This window comes from Diplotaxodon limnothrissa, linkage group LG3 (assembly GCF_057381915.1).
Source record: "Diplotaxodon limnothrissa isolate DT_005_m linkage group LG3, D_limnothrissa_male_GT1.1, whole genome shotgun sequence".
Classification (NCBI taxonomy): domain Eukaryota; kingdom Metazoa; phylum Chordata; class Actinopteri; order Cichliformes; family Cichlidae; genus Diplotaxodon; species Diplotaxodon limnothrissa.
Window position 1 is genome coordinate 4479780 of NC_140598.1, and position 15533 is coordinate 4495312.

Sequence of the window (15533 nt, forward strand, 5' to 3'; positions counted from 1 at the left end):
CCAGCCTGGCATTTGGTTAAGCATGATTCAAACATTTGATTTTGTTTAACTGGTTTTAATTATAGTTACTTTTTGTGAACATTTGTTGCAGCATTTAAAAATACATCATTTATTTTCAAACTTTTATTTGATTTAGAGCATCATATTTGACCAACGTAAATGTTTTAATTTCATATAAAATAACTGAAACAGTGAACTAAATATCTGAAATCTTTCCTTCCTTAAAAGTTGTAATCCTACTTAAGTTATAGTGCAAACGCTTAAGCAACAAATATACTTGATGCTAATTAATTAATATTTCCCTTTGATGTTGCAACTATGCGGTCACTTCTGTCTTTAAACAAAATAATATTTTCCAGTTACAGAAATCATAAAGTCCAAACTAAAGTGCTACTGTTGCTATATGCATTTTATATAAATCATGGATGATGGTCCTGACATGAAGGAAGAGAAAGTTACAGGTTGCATCCTTTGACTTTGTCTCCGTGCCTTTGGGCGATTTTCAGAAGGACAGATGTTTCTGTTCAATTCTTAAATCAATTTTTTCAAACACAAACACTATTTTAAAGCTTCTAGAGAGTAAAATATTAATGATAATTATAATAACAATAATAAAAACAAAAGCTCTCAGATCCATCAAACCAAGCAGCAGAAAGAACAATAACTGAAGAGAAAACTTTAACCTTGTAGACTTCATTATGTTCCAGCTGCTCTACAGACGCTGTGACCTCGAACTTAAGCAGGTCGTAAAGTATGTGCAGCTCAATAACTTCATAATCAGACCCTGTGGTATTTAGGCAGCAGAACAACTAAGAATAACAACTACAAATAATGTTTTTAGGTTTCTGTTGTACTGCAAGGTTCTGTACAGGAGAACCAAACCAAGAGCAAATATTACGTCTCATTTACACCTGAGCACGAAGAGCCATCAACATTTAGCAAATTGAATCATCTTTGTTTAGATGCAAGAAGAATCATATAGAAATGAAAAAGTAGAAATAGAAATCCAGAGCAAAGATATCCTCTAATTCAGCGTAGCACATGTGCAGCTGCTGCGATTCACGTAAGCATTCGGCTCGTCGCTGTTGCAGATTTTTCTCTCGCTGTTCTGGCTCACAGCGCTGCAAACACAAAAATAAATATCCCCAAAGGTGTGAAAGGGAGCTAATTAGTAAGAGTATTGTTACTCTCCGCAGGAGTAGTCCAGCAGTAGAAATCAGTCCAATAACAAGGTGTGTAACATCTAGCAGGGTGACAGAAAAACCCAGGGTAACTTCTAAGGACCTCAACGTCTCTCTCACATTGTGTTTTTTAAACATGCTTCCATTTGTCACTTCAGTCTTTACTCTGAAATACAGGAAGAGAAATCATGGCTGAAACAATTTCTCATGAAACCAGGGGTGTGGTCCAACAGTCAGTTTGGTGAGGAAGGTTCCTAACTGAGAGAAGTGACCCAGAAGTATCTGTGTAGCAGCCACAATGAATCCAGATCATGAGCTTTATTAACTGATCAAAGTCTCTTCTTTCATCTTCTGTATCATTCAGTTTGCATTGGTAATGCCCATTATTGTAATGCTTTTTTAAGACCAGCAAAACTTTATTTCACTTTGGGTTAGCTGGGATAAGTGATGGATGGAGGGAATTTTACTTCAGCCACAGAAATCCTAAACAGGAAGGAGGAGCAGAGTTACAGTGGATCACTATCCAGCAGGGAAACAAGGTTTATTTCAATTTCTTGGCCATGAGTGAGATTTACTGAGTGGGCAAATTAGGGAGACGACACCATCAGATCCCGAGCCCTCCATGTGTTAATCAAGAGACGGCTGCTGTGCTACATCCATAAATAATGAATAAATTAGGAGCTAAAGCTGAAAGGACAGTTTATTTGTACCATCTTCACGTGAACACATTCAAGAACATCACAGATGAAGAAACATTAAAAACTTCCACACTACATAAAGCAAGAAAAATAGTTTTTCTTTCAGGTGGTTTCAGAAAAACAGAAACATCAAACATCTCCAAGACTCTCTTTGAAAGAACTAAAAACCTTTGTTCTCATGGTCCAATCATGAGTGAACTCCCCGATGAAGCCTTGTGTGCTAAAACATGTCAGAGTTTTAAAGGTTAAACATGAGTTTCCAAAACGTTTTGCTGGAGAACAATGAACTATTTGACTGAGTTTCAATCATTTACAGACGAGCAAAACCAGGACAGAGAAAAAAGGACAAAACTGACTCAGTAAAAAACAGAAAAGAAGATCCCATGTAGATCTGTATTATGTAGAAGTTCAGCCCAGCAACCAGTTCAGTTCAACACAAGTTTAAATGATTCTATCTGAACTCTGTGGAGCCTGATCTCAAGCTTTTTGAGTCCGACACAGAAACCAGAGGATCTTTCTGTGTCTTCAGATTCACTGTGATCCAGTGATGGGAGTGATTTCAGCCCTGAGTGATCGCGCTGATGTTTGCACAGAGCAGACAATGAGGTGAATGTTTGGGCACATTGGTAACAGTGAAACAGTTTATTAGTAACGTGGGATCGTTTGTGTGCAGAGTATGAACTGAGATTCCTGAAGCTCTTGTCACACTGGTCACAGCTGTAGTTTCCTTCCATGTGTGTACGTTCATGAATGTTACGATTACCTGACTGTGAGAAGCTTCTCTCACAGTATCTGCACTTGTGTGGTTTCTCTCCTGTGTGGACTCGTTTGTGTAATTTAAGGTCCCTTGCAGTGGTGAAGGATGACCCACACTGATCACAGAGGTGCTTTTTAACCCCACTGTGAATCAGTTCATGTTGTTTTAACTCACTTGTTGTGGTGAAGCTTCTCCCACATTCTTTGCAGTATTTCAGTTTGTCTCCAGTGTGTCTACGTTGATGTGCTTTTAGGGTAATTTGCTGACTGAAAGTTTTTCCACAGAGGTCACAATGAAAGTCTTTCCCACCACCACAGTGATGACAGGGTTGAGAACTGGATCCATCTGTGTCGCTCTGCTTCTAAACAAAGACACAAAGACAGTGTAAGTCAGTCCTTCAACATTTGTATCCTGAACGTCGCCTGAAATAAAGAGCATCTCTGCAGACGTCCAACTACATTTCACTGTTTCAGTTAACACACTCAGTTTACTGGGCTGCAATAACTACAATACTACCACCATAATACTACAGTAATACTAAAATCATAACTGAAAGGAAAATCTGAATAATCACTCAGAGCTGCTTTTCCATGCAGTAGAATTGCTAACATGCTAACACAGTTTAATGAGCAGAGTTGTTCCAAACAGTCAGGCTAAAATGACAAGATAACAATATAAATACATACCTCACAGTAGCTGCACTTGTAGAGTCTCTTTCTGGTGTGGATCTGTTGGTGTCGTCTCAGGTGATGTGGAGATTTAAAAGTCTTCTCACACAGGTCACATTGATAAGGCCTCTCCTCAGTGTGGGTAAACATGTGCTGTTGTAAGTGTGCGTCTGTTGTAAAGTATTTGCCACACTGTTCACAGCAGTACACATCATGTCTGGTGTGAATGCGTAGGTGTGTATTTCGGCTCCCTCTCTGGCTGAAAGTTTTTCCACAGATGTCACAGCTGTATGCCTTAATTCCAGAGTGGGTAACTAGATGCCTCTGTAAGTGGCTACTGTGAGTAAAAGCTCTGCCACACTGATCACAGCTGTACGCTTTAACTCCACTGTGGATGAGTTGGTGTTGTTTTAGGGAACCCTTCCAGGAAAAAGACTTTCCACACAAGTCACAGCTGAACGGTCTCTCTCCAGTGTGGATGACCTGATGCTGTTTTAGTTTAGCCCTCAGAGTAAAACCCTTCCCACACTCGTCACAGCTGTGTTTTTTCTCTCCCTTTCTTCTGTGAGGTTTGTCGGCCTCCTGAGAGCGCTGACTTCTGGCTCCATGTTGGTCCTGCAGTGACAGAGATACAAACAGAGGCAGTGAGTGAAATGCAGTCGTGGAACAAACTCAACCTTCAAACTCCATTAACACTAGTTTTAAACCTGAAGGTGGAGCGTGGCACCAAACACCTTAAAGGTCTCTTATCCCCACCTGCTGGTAGTTCTAACACATTACATCCAACCTGCTGTTAAAGATAATTCATGACTGTTCAAACACTAAAATCATGCCCATCCCTCCTGATTGTACACACACACACACACACACACACACACACACACACACACACACACACACTATTTTATAATTTAGATTATTTTGTTGTTTCCTATTACATATTTCTATAATTTGTATAGATTTATACAGAATTATTCAGTGATAATAAATCCTATGTTTGTTTATTCTAAAGGAACCCCGTTAGCTTCCACAACAGATGTTGCTCGTCTTCCGTCAAATACTCACATAAAATATTACACAATAAAGTGGATTCAAGATATCCACATAATTTCACTCTTACATCCACAGTGAGGTTTCACAATTGTTCAAATATAAGCAATCAATAATAATAATAATAATATCAATAACATTGAGGCACATTACACAAATTTCAAAAACAAATCATGTCTTACAATATTTACAACAACTAAAAGCTCTGTAAATCGGCTTTTAAGTGTTCATTGAAGTTTTGAATAATTCTCTAATTTTTTAAGGCAACTTATTCCACTTAAAAGTTGCTCTAAATGTAACAGTTTTACAAAACGTTACTTTTAACTCGAGCATTTACTAAATTGCAGCTTGTTGAAAACTGTGTAATATGATGATGTATTTCATCTGGATACTGCAGCTGAGCAGAATAAATGTGGTGTGTTTAACAGAATTGCTTTCTTTAGAACTACAAGTAAGCCATAGAATATTTTAGCCTGTACAGGAAGCCAAGAAAGGTTATTATGCATTTGATCAAACCTCAAATATCGGCTCAGTTTATCAAGACATCACATATTTTCAAAAGCGCTCCGACGTTTTCGGAGAAGTCTGTTACCCACTAGCTCGATAGCTAGCCGGGGGCCATGAGAGCACCGGACTCCCGGCAGATCGTTTTCAAACCCACCGCCCTACTCAGGTTAAACATGATATATAAGTCACTTAGATAAACTTAAAAATGTTATTGTTTGGCTTTTTTCAGTATTTTATTTGTTCCTGAGTAATTCGGCTGAGTTTATTAAACTTCACCAAAACAATCTGCACATTTAATTAAAATTTAATAAACTACCATCTTGTCTTTATTTTTAGTTAGCACATACCTAAACACTTAAAGCTGTAAGCTAATGATAGTTATATAAGAGCAGATGCTGCTGGTGCAATAAGCTGTACGTTTTACGTCCAATGGATGATGATCTGATTAGTCGACTAATCGCAAAAATAATCGGTGACTAGTCGACTATCAAAATAATCGTTTGTGGCAGCCCTATGCAGTGGTAAGGCGTTTTGGGGATTAAGTTCGTTTTCATGGCAAAGAAGGACGATGCAGTTCATCTGATCACTCCTCATAACATTCTGGAGTGCAGGCAAAATGCTATTATAAAAACTTAAGCAGCAACTTCTCCAGCTTCCAATATTTATGCAATTCTCAAACCTTTTGGCCACGACTGTATAACCTCTTCTGAAGTTTAGTGGATATTATACATGGTTATGCTCAGGATGTGTCGGCCAGTTTCCACTGGAAACGCCTTTTGGTTAAACTGTCAGCGAGGAATTTGCATTTGCACTGTTACATTTTTATATAACTTTAATGCACATAAACAACAGCTGCTTGTTTCAGTGAAAATACATTGATGGGTTTTTAATAAAGTTGTGCAGCTGTAAAGTATTTTGTCTGGTGTCAATTCTATCGTCAGCTACATCGTTATGGCAAATGTTCAAATGTATATGGTGATAAATATCTTTGGTCATATGGTCCTGCTCTGTCTGTCACCTTCTGTGTTGAGCTCATTGTTTCCTCTGTAGTGGCTGAGCTGAGTCCAAGTAGCTGAAAATGTTCCTCTGCTGCTCCGTCAGACTCTCCTCCTCCTGCTGATCAGCTGGGACACAAAACAGATCTTTGTTAGGCTCCACACTGCACTGAAGAGTCAAAGTGTCTCATATGTTCATCTGACAAGTAAAAGAACACATTTTTGTTTCCCGAGGTGGGCAACTTGTTGGAAACAAACACAAAAGCTTTGAGCACTGATACCTGCCATTGCTGGCATTGAAAGATGCAACGCCAGCAATGTGGATTGTCAAGACTCAAACCAATCATCAAGCAAAGACAACAGGGATCATTTGTTTCTGTTTATTTAGCATTCACAGCATTTGTAGTTGCCTTCTGTGCAGGGGAAGTCCACGCACACTGTGTGGTACCGCCATCCGCAGAAGGTGCATTCAACCTCTGTAAGAGAAACGAGGTTGTCTGAGACTGAAATGATATTCACTAAAGAAGTGGTGATTTGTAAAACTTCAAGTGTATGATAAGGTGAAAACAAATACACAACTACATGTCATGTTGTTGAAGGTTTTTTTTCCTTTGGAAGACCGGAAAACACTGAAAGTTACAAATTAGTCCTTTATTTATCCAGGTAAAAAAAAATCTCATTGAGATTAAAAATCTAATTTCCAAGAGAGACCTGGCGTCATGGCAACACAAGTCACATACCACACAGGTATATAACATTTAAAACAAACACAATATCCCAACATGTGTAACAAATGTATTGTGCTTGAAACAAATTCAGAATAGGTGATAAAGCAGCTGCACATGTGTGTCACGAGTAAATCTGGCTGTATAACAAACAGAAACAAGTGATCTGCTGTCTTTGCTCAATGGTTGGTTTGAGTCTTGACAATCCACATTGCTGCCATCTTTCAATATGTTTGAATGCACCAGTGTAAGTGCAGCCACTCAGACTCAATGTGTTCATAGAAACAGGTGCAGATGTGTCACGAGTTCATCCAGCAGTAGCTATGGCACTTGGCCACAGGGGGCAGCAGTGGACTGACCTGCATTCGAGACTGCTCCAGCTGCTCTGTGACAGTCAGCAGATCTGCTACAAATTGCAGATCATATGCAAGTTTTGGAAATGACATTTTAAATATTCTTAACTTAGCCACGGCAGCATTGTTGATGTATTACCTATATACTACAAATTATTCCACCTGCTGAAAAGTGGATCTAATGTGGGCGGACTCACACTTAGCAAATAAACCTGTGATGTGAGAATGTAATCAAACTGTTGATCAGAGGCAAAGTAATTTAAAGTTTATGATGCTATCGTCTAATGTTAGCTGACATGATGTTAGCTTGTAAACTTATGTTGTTGTCTGGGTCTCATGTCTGATCTGATGATAATAACTGTGACAACACAGAGATTAAATAAAGGACGTTGGTGGGACTTCTTATGTTAGAACTACAACTTCAGTTAAGGAGTGAGACGTAAGGTGACAAGGAGAATGAAGAGAATGAGAAAGAAGTAACTGGGAAGAGAAAATGAAAACAAAAATTTGAAATGATCAAATTTGTGTTAACAGATGATGGTGATTTTAAAAATTCAAGTAATTTAAAGGTTTTATCCTATTTGTTGTTTTTTTTTCATATTCTTCTATTTGCAAGAGGTTATTAATAAAACAGGTTCTCTTTCTGGTTTCTCTTTTTGGACGCACTCTCTACAGCTTATCACATCCAAAATGGCGGATGTCAAGTACAAAACCTCGACAGAAACAATCAGCAAGAATTTTAGCATCAGTCCAAAATAAAACTGTCCAACTACAGAGTTTTAAAATCCAACTAAACTATGAACAGAGATCTTTTACAAATAGGCTATTGATGAGATGACAGTGGTAACAAAAACGTACACATCCGCGCACACAGACAAAATGGCGGGAGAGCGTTTAACGGTCGACCTCATGAGTCCGTTACCGTGAACTATGGAGCGGCAGATTTGTGCTGGAACTGAGCTGCACACAGCTGATGTTAGCCAGGAAACATTACACACTGCTAACGTTACCTTCACACGGAGCTCCACACGGAGACGATCAGCGTCAGGCACAAACACCAAGTTCAGAAAAGAGGAACTTTGAGCAGGAAGGAAAGAGTCAGAGCGGCGTTTGAGGACACGTTTACAACCATGAACATCAGAATCTGTCTGTGCTGCATTCAAGTGCAAGTTGGAAACTCACTAATCTCTGTCATGTTGTCCAAAGATGATTTATTTCTGCTGGTTTTCTTGTTTGAAACACAAACATGTGTCAGCACTTTGTTGTTCTTCACCCTGCAGCATTTGAATATTTCAGGAGTAAACTGATCATAAATTCATGAAGTCATGACTGAAAGTGCAGACTGAGACTGGATCACATGATGTTTGAGGTGTGTCATGTGACATGTTCAGTATTGTCACACATGTCTAGATTGTCCCTGATATCATAACTGCTCAAACACTGATGATTATATTTGAAGAATTATTCCTGATGGCAGCAAAGTTTGAATGGAGCTCTCTGTCTGTGCTGATTTGTCGCCCTCTGGAGGTCAAAGCACAAACTGCATGATGTCACTGTAACCACCACGGTGACAGGAAGTGTTTTTAAATGATGAAACATGTCAGTGATGCTGATAGTGTGTTCATCACAGACGTTCAGGCTGACATGAATCAAAGTTAATGTCATTATGGACCAAGGACAGTACTCTGGGTCTCCTGCAGAACAACTCGAGCTGTGATACCTGAATGAAGAGCCTCTGCTGCTTTAAAGAAGGAGGCTCGAGGCAGAGGTGAGGTGCAGACCAACCAGCTTTTATTCAGCAACTTTAACAGAAGGATCAGAAAAATAAAACTATACAGCACAGTGATGCTGACTGAAGCCACAGCATTAAACTAAACAAGCATCGGATCATCTTTAACAACATCTAATAAATAATGACAACTATTTAATCCTGTATTTCCTACAATAAAGCCTGTTCAGATATTTGTTGCTGATGGAAATGTAAAAGGCTCCCAGGAACCAAAGGACAAAAACAGAGGCCACAGTCACAACTGCAAAGGATCCCCTAACACATAAACTGGTTCGAAGATATTTTCTAGCTCTGCAGAGGAGCTTGATTGCACGGACAGTAAAAAGTGGATTCAATAACAGCAGCGAGCGCTGAGTGATATAACGGTGCTGCGAGCAGCAGTGCAAAGGCTCACACAGAGACAGCAGCTACACTGTGTGTGGATGTGATCCACAGTCACAGCTGTGGGTTTCAGTCAGTGTGTCTCTAACTTCATGGTCACATTTCAAAGCTTATTGGAGCCAGAAGATGTTCAAGTAAAAGATTTATTGCTGTACTCGTCTACCAGGATAACAGGAGGTTCATAAAGCTGTGTAATACTTCAGCTTTCCATCATGGAGTAGTAGTTGTGTCCCTTTGTGTTTATTAGTGTGTTAACACGTCTACTTTAACTTCACTCTGTAATGAAAGGATTCAAATCACTGATAAATACATACATGCTGACTCTGAGTCTCAGTGAAGGAGGAAAGGATGGATGAAGGCAGCCTAGTGTGGGTCATGTGTGTCCAGCAGTCATCCAGGGCCTGGATCCATCTGTAACAGGAAGACAAAGTCCAGCCTGTAATCATCCTATCAGGCACAGCGTTTCCATCCAGCATCCTGACGACGCTAACAACCCGTCAAACGTCTCCTCTGGTCCACAGAAGTCACACTTCCTGTGTCATGTTTACCTTTTTAAGTGTGCTATTCAAGCCTGTGTGACCAACTCTGACTCTCCAGATTCCATCCTGGTCTCTGCTGCAGCTTCTTCTACACGACTGTTTTCTGTATAATAATATCTGCCTTTCCCGTCTCTGTCCCAGTGTGCCTGCCACTCGTCCTTCATCTTTACCTTCATTATACTCTTCACCTCACTTTCACTGTATTTTATAGTCAAACCTGCACGACTTCTTCTTGCTGCACCTTTTTAAACTTATCGTCCTGTTCATTGCATCAACACCGATATTCACAGGGAGCCATAAGAAATCCACTTCTATCCCTCTGTGTTTGATTCTATACAGTAAATGAAGTATATCAAAAACAATATGTTGCCTAGAGTCTGAAGACATATCACCTGTGCTCACTAGCACGCTGCTAGAGTCCCAGCAAACCACATACCTCCATATTAGTGCGTCCTCCACCCAGTTCAAGCCAGTGACATCACTACCAGCTCCCAGTATAAACTGCCACATCATCTGTAATTCTTTTACTCATCACCAAACTTATTTGTGGGAGAACAAATGCAGCAGCCGTTCTTTTATCTGACAGTGTTGACGCATCAGTAAATATCCTCACATGACCTGAGGACTTTCCCACTATATGAACCTGCTTTTAGTCGCCCCTCCTCCCTCGCCACAAGCTTCCTTTACAACATAACTTATAAAAAACAACTTTATTGACAATCAGCAATAACAATTACAGACAGTCTAGAAGAAGAATCACATGATCAAGGAGCAGAAGTTTATGGTTTTAATAGCTTTTACATTTTGGGAAAGTTTTAAAAACATTGTTTGGTTTTCTTTCTAAAGCGTTGAAAGGACGGCTTTGCATCAGAAAAGTAAGATCAGCAAATGAATCCATTAAAGTTCTTTTGCCTTGTTTGCAAAAGAAGCCAAACAACATTTGTGTTACAAAGAGAGACTTCAGAACAGATCAAAGATCACAAACATCAGGCACTGATGGAAACAGCCAAACACAGAAACAGAGGCACCAGCAGGTGAAGGAGGCCTGTTGTAGAAATGACTCTGAGTGCTCAGGTAGAAACGCATGAAGAACCAGTGCGTCTAATATTTGGAAACCAGTCTGTGTTTGAGCGTCCTGGATGAAACACAGATCATGTTGCAGAGCGAGGACGTCGTCTTTCCTCCCGAGTGTGTAACTACAGGACGTGTGCAGAAGGTTTAATCGTCCTCCTGACAGTTACTGATGAACGAGTCCTTCAGGGAGGCTCCAGGATCACTGTGGCTTTTACCAGCTGCTGCTAAACTGAGAGGTGTTGCTGCTTCATGTGTGAAGATGTTTGCATGGCTTTAACAGTGCAGACGTTCCTCATGTGCACCCATTTCATATGTTTTATTGTGATGTTTAGTAACATCTGCTTCCCTCCTTCAGGCAGACGATAAAGTGAGCTCAGCCTTAAACATGTGGAGAGAACGTTTGACCGACAGTCCTGGGACGACTGCAGAACAATGGTTTGTTTTTAATGATAAAGTTTCATAATGGAAATAAATGCTGAGCCTGTTTCATGATGTTGGCCCTGCAGCATCAGGCAGGATTAATACTGTAACAAACGTGTGTCACAGTTATAATGACTTTAAATGAAGACTTGGGTTGGATGGAGATGTCAGCTGGATTTGTGCTGACTGTCACTTTAAATGTTTTCAGTTCAGCTTCTAAATCTACTTTTGTATAATGTTTGCTGAGTTTTGCACTTCATGACGCTTTTAAGAAGAGCCAATAAATCCTGACTTTACACAAAAATAAAGGTTTAATGTGTTTAGTGTGACAGTGGAGGAGAGCGCACATAATAAGAGTCATTAACAGAATGGTGACAATTATAATCTGTCTCATTTTAGGAGCAGCTCACAGGCACAACAGACTACAGAGCAATCAAAGCACCAGTTAAACGTCCATGTGACCGGCTTACAGCCAATGAACAATCAGTCCCCACTGTCCCCACCAACATCACTGTACTGGAAAGACTGTGCTGCCATGGTCAGAGATGAACTGGTGCTAAAATGTAAGGCAGCTGATGTGTGTGGCCTTAGCAGCACAAATGCATCACGGCTGCAACGCTGCAGTGTGTTTAAACATTTGAACATTTCTGTGGCTTCAAACCAGCAGCTGCTCTGTACTCAGTCGTGTTTGTGTGTCTGTCAAAGTGATTGTTGTCTTTAAAAAGCCTTTTGTGTTGAGTTTTGTGAGCCGAGCTTCTCTGTAGTCTAAGCTGAGTCGATATATTTGATTCCATGTTTGGTGTGATTTTCAAAGTCAGCAGCAGCAAACCCATACGGTAAAAAAATACATTTTTCCTGGCCAAAATATATTTCAAATATATGGTAAATATATTTTGTATTTGTGATGCTCCAAAAAAATATATTTTTGAAATTGAAAATATATTTCTTTCAAACCAAAATACATTTCAAAACATATTTTAGGGTGAAGAAAATACATTTCCAACCTTACAGTAGAATGTATATCAAAGTATCCTTTATTTAAAATATATTTAGTGCAATAATGATGATAATGATAACAATACTAAAAGTAACATGTTTTATGCACATCTGCAAAAAACAGTTGGATTCAAACAAAACAGAGTCAAAGGTCTATCACGAATTAGGTTGTTTATTCATTTGCTTACAGTATTTCACATTACACAATATCTCACTATAATGTAGCGTTCATTGACTTTGAAATTATCTGTCAGTGATACAGTAAACAAGATACAACAACTGCTATGTACACTTTAGTTTTTGACAATATATACAATTTAGTACTTAAAGGAACACACTCCACTGTTTTGGAAATAGGCTCATTCTCCATCTCCCTCAGAGTTAAAAATGCAGCGTCTTCTTTCTAGATCCGTACGTTAATAGGGCTCTGGAGCGTGATCTTACGGGATGGGGCGTAGCCAGGATTTTTGGTCAAGGCGCCATATTAGCAGGCCAAACAAATGCTTGCTGTGTGGTCGGTTGTAATGTTAGATTGCACTACCGACAAAGGAATAAGCTTGAAAACAGGCTCTCTTTTCATTGTTTCCTCACCTGGAAACATCATGAGGGAGCTTATGTGTTGGATGTTACCAAAAGAAGGCGTCTAGCCTGGATAGCAGCTGCGAGACGAGCTGATATTCAGTTCTCTACCAGCCACAGATATCTGTTGGTGTGCTCCAGTATTTTCATTCAGGTAAGTTCTAAATAAGTTCATATTATTCTTTATAGCCTGTTAATTTTATTTTCAATGCGCTCTGAGATCATAGCACAAACTTAGAACAAACATGCAGAACTACCTTCTATTTATAGAGTTGCTAATTATTTGGCATTATTGCAACAAACCAGCCTATGAAATGAATGAAACAAATCCTGACTGGGTTCCAACACTACACATGGGGCACTACGAAATCCCTGCTTCAAACTACATGCTACATACCACCATGCCAATCAGATTACTTCTTCCATGTGAGGGTAAAAAGGTGACCTTCCTGGATAAGATGGCAAAGGTTTGCTGCGTTTTGGTGAACATGTGCCCCAGTGTGGTAGTAAAACCAGGGAAAAATGCTCTTGTTAAATACTTTTAAGTCTTGTGCTGTTTATGTAGTGATAAGTTTTCTTTTTTTTTTTTTTTTTTTTTCCTTTTTTCTCTTCTTTTTTTTTTTTTCTCCTTCTCTTTTTACAGTTGCAGAAACATATAGGTGATTGCTGTAATGTATGTTTTAATTTTGAAATTAAAGCAGCCTTTTTTCCGTTAAAAGGTTCTTTGTGAGGATCAATCCAGACATGGGAACAAAATGCCCTGCAAAACTTGGTACAAGCCGCAAGACAGGTCGTGTCGTAAAGAGGAAGGTTACAAGAATCAGCCCTCGGATCACCACCTTCCTCCAGCAGCTCTCTGAGTTTGAATGGAGGACTTCCAACTAGGTAAGAACAGAGATGATAATATCTTTTACATAGCTGATAATTATATACATACTGTACACACATCCATACAACAGTATGAATGATCTCAGACAGATGTGAACAAGTGAATAACCTGAGCAAACATGAATATTGATGATGTGTCTTTGACAGGTGGTGATAAAGACTACGCTGAACCCGACCATCCAGGGCCCTGTTTCAGGAAGCCGGTTTAGAAAACTCAGAGTTAAAAACGACACTCACGGTTGAGTAACCCCGAACTGTCCAACTCGGAATATTCCGTTTCAGAAAGGCTGATAACAATTAGTTCAATCAACGCGGAGTTGCTTTAACCCCAAGTGAAGCGCGCGGACGAGGATACATAAAGCCCTGATAAGCGGAGCACAGATTAAGCGAGTCACCATGGAGACGGAGGGAAAGAAGGCGCGGTCAATGTATTTCACAGCGCTTGAGGCCGAAATTCTGATGGCAGCATATGCCGATAACATGCAAATTTCTCAGAAAAAAAGTAACACAGCCTCAGCTGCAAAACAAAGGGAGCATGCATGGCAAAACATAGCCGACAGAGTCAATGCGTGAGTGTTAATATAAACATTGATCTAGGGATTTCCACCCATTTAACACGTTATTTTATCATATGTTATTTTATTTGTTATTTTATACATTTTATTTTGTGATGTGATGTGAGCGCAGGTGCAACCCAACAGGCCCCAAACGTTCCTGGCAGCAAGTAAAAATGAAATATAAAAATATAGTCCAAACAGGTAAGGTGTAATTGTATTATGAGCCATAGTGCTTGGTCTGTTTGTCCGATGTAAATCAATTGCAGTTAGAGGCTACATTAATTTCCTTTCTGTAAGCACTTATTGAAATTATCTGAGCACATTACAAGTACATATTTGCTTACTCTGTATGCTCAAATGTGGCCCGTTATAGCCAACAGAAAAAAAGCGGAGGCCCGAAAAACAGGTGGGGGTCCTCCACCACCACCACTCACAGAGGCTCAGCAGTTGGCCCTCAGCCAAAACAGTGGGCGCCCTGTGGCCGAAGGCATCTCTGCGGGGACATCCTCTGAGGCAATAACCCCGCAAGACACAAGTGCCTACATAGGGGGTAAATTCAAAATAATACATGATGTGCATACATCCTTTCTTCACAGTCACCTTTGCAGTGCTACTCATTCATTTGATAAACTCTTCACCATAATGGATTATTTTGTAGTGAAGTTATTTTCCGACTGATTTTGCCTTCCCTCAGTCTTGGTTGTCTTTGAGAGCATAATGACAATGAAGTGTAAGGTGCTTGGTATGTTTGTTAATTGCCATTTGGTCCCTTGTAAGTTATAAGTGACCTGTATAAACCTCATATTCTATCAGTTGATGGTGATGGTGTACTGCATCTGGTGCAGCCTCCTGTTGAGCCAGACCAACATGCAGTTGTGAGTAATACTCCACAGATTATATGAGTTTACAGTAGAACAGCAATGTTGTTTATTTCTTTACTACAGGAAAATAATGAAGAAACATTGACAGCTGTTACAGAGGAGGAAGCAACAGAGACACTTTATGAGGTTTACATCTTTTAATACTTTGTGTACAGGAAACACAGGTGACCAATAAAGCCAGTTGAACAAAAAATCTGTTTATTCTTCTTTCAACATGTTGAGGTGATGGGTCAAAAGAAATGATTGTGACATATGGTGTCTCTGACTGCTCTTCCATCTTGTATGTCCGTGGGAGGGTCAGGATGTTCATGGTTTGGATCACTGCTGTTTGGTTCAGAAGGACAGTGTTCTCCTCTAATTGTGGCAATGTTGTGAAGAATCACACATGCCACAATAATGTCACATGCCCTTTCTGGGGTGACCCTGAGTCTTTGCAGGCACTGGAACCGGGCCTTAAGCATTCCGATAGTCATTTCAATTCTGGCTCTTGTCCTG

At 39.8% G+C, this 15533-nt stretch overlaps 1 protein-coding gene across 1 annotated transcript in view; it reads left to right on the forward strand.

The window, feature by feature from the left end:
• LOC146634309 (protein NLRC3-like) overlaps positions 1-15533 on the forward strand; it is a 709813-nt gene that overhangs the window by 191999 nt on the left and 502281 nt on the right. The window lies entirely within an intron of this gene.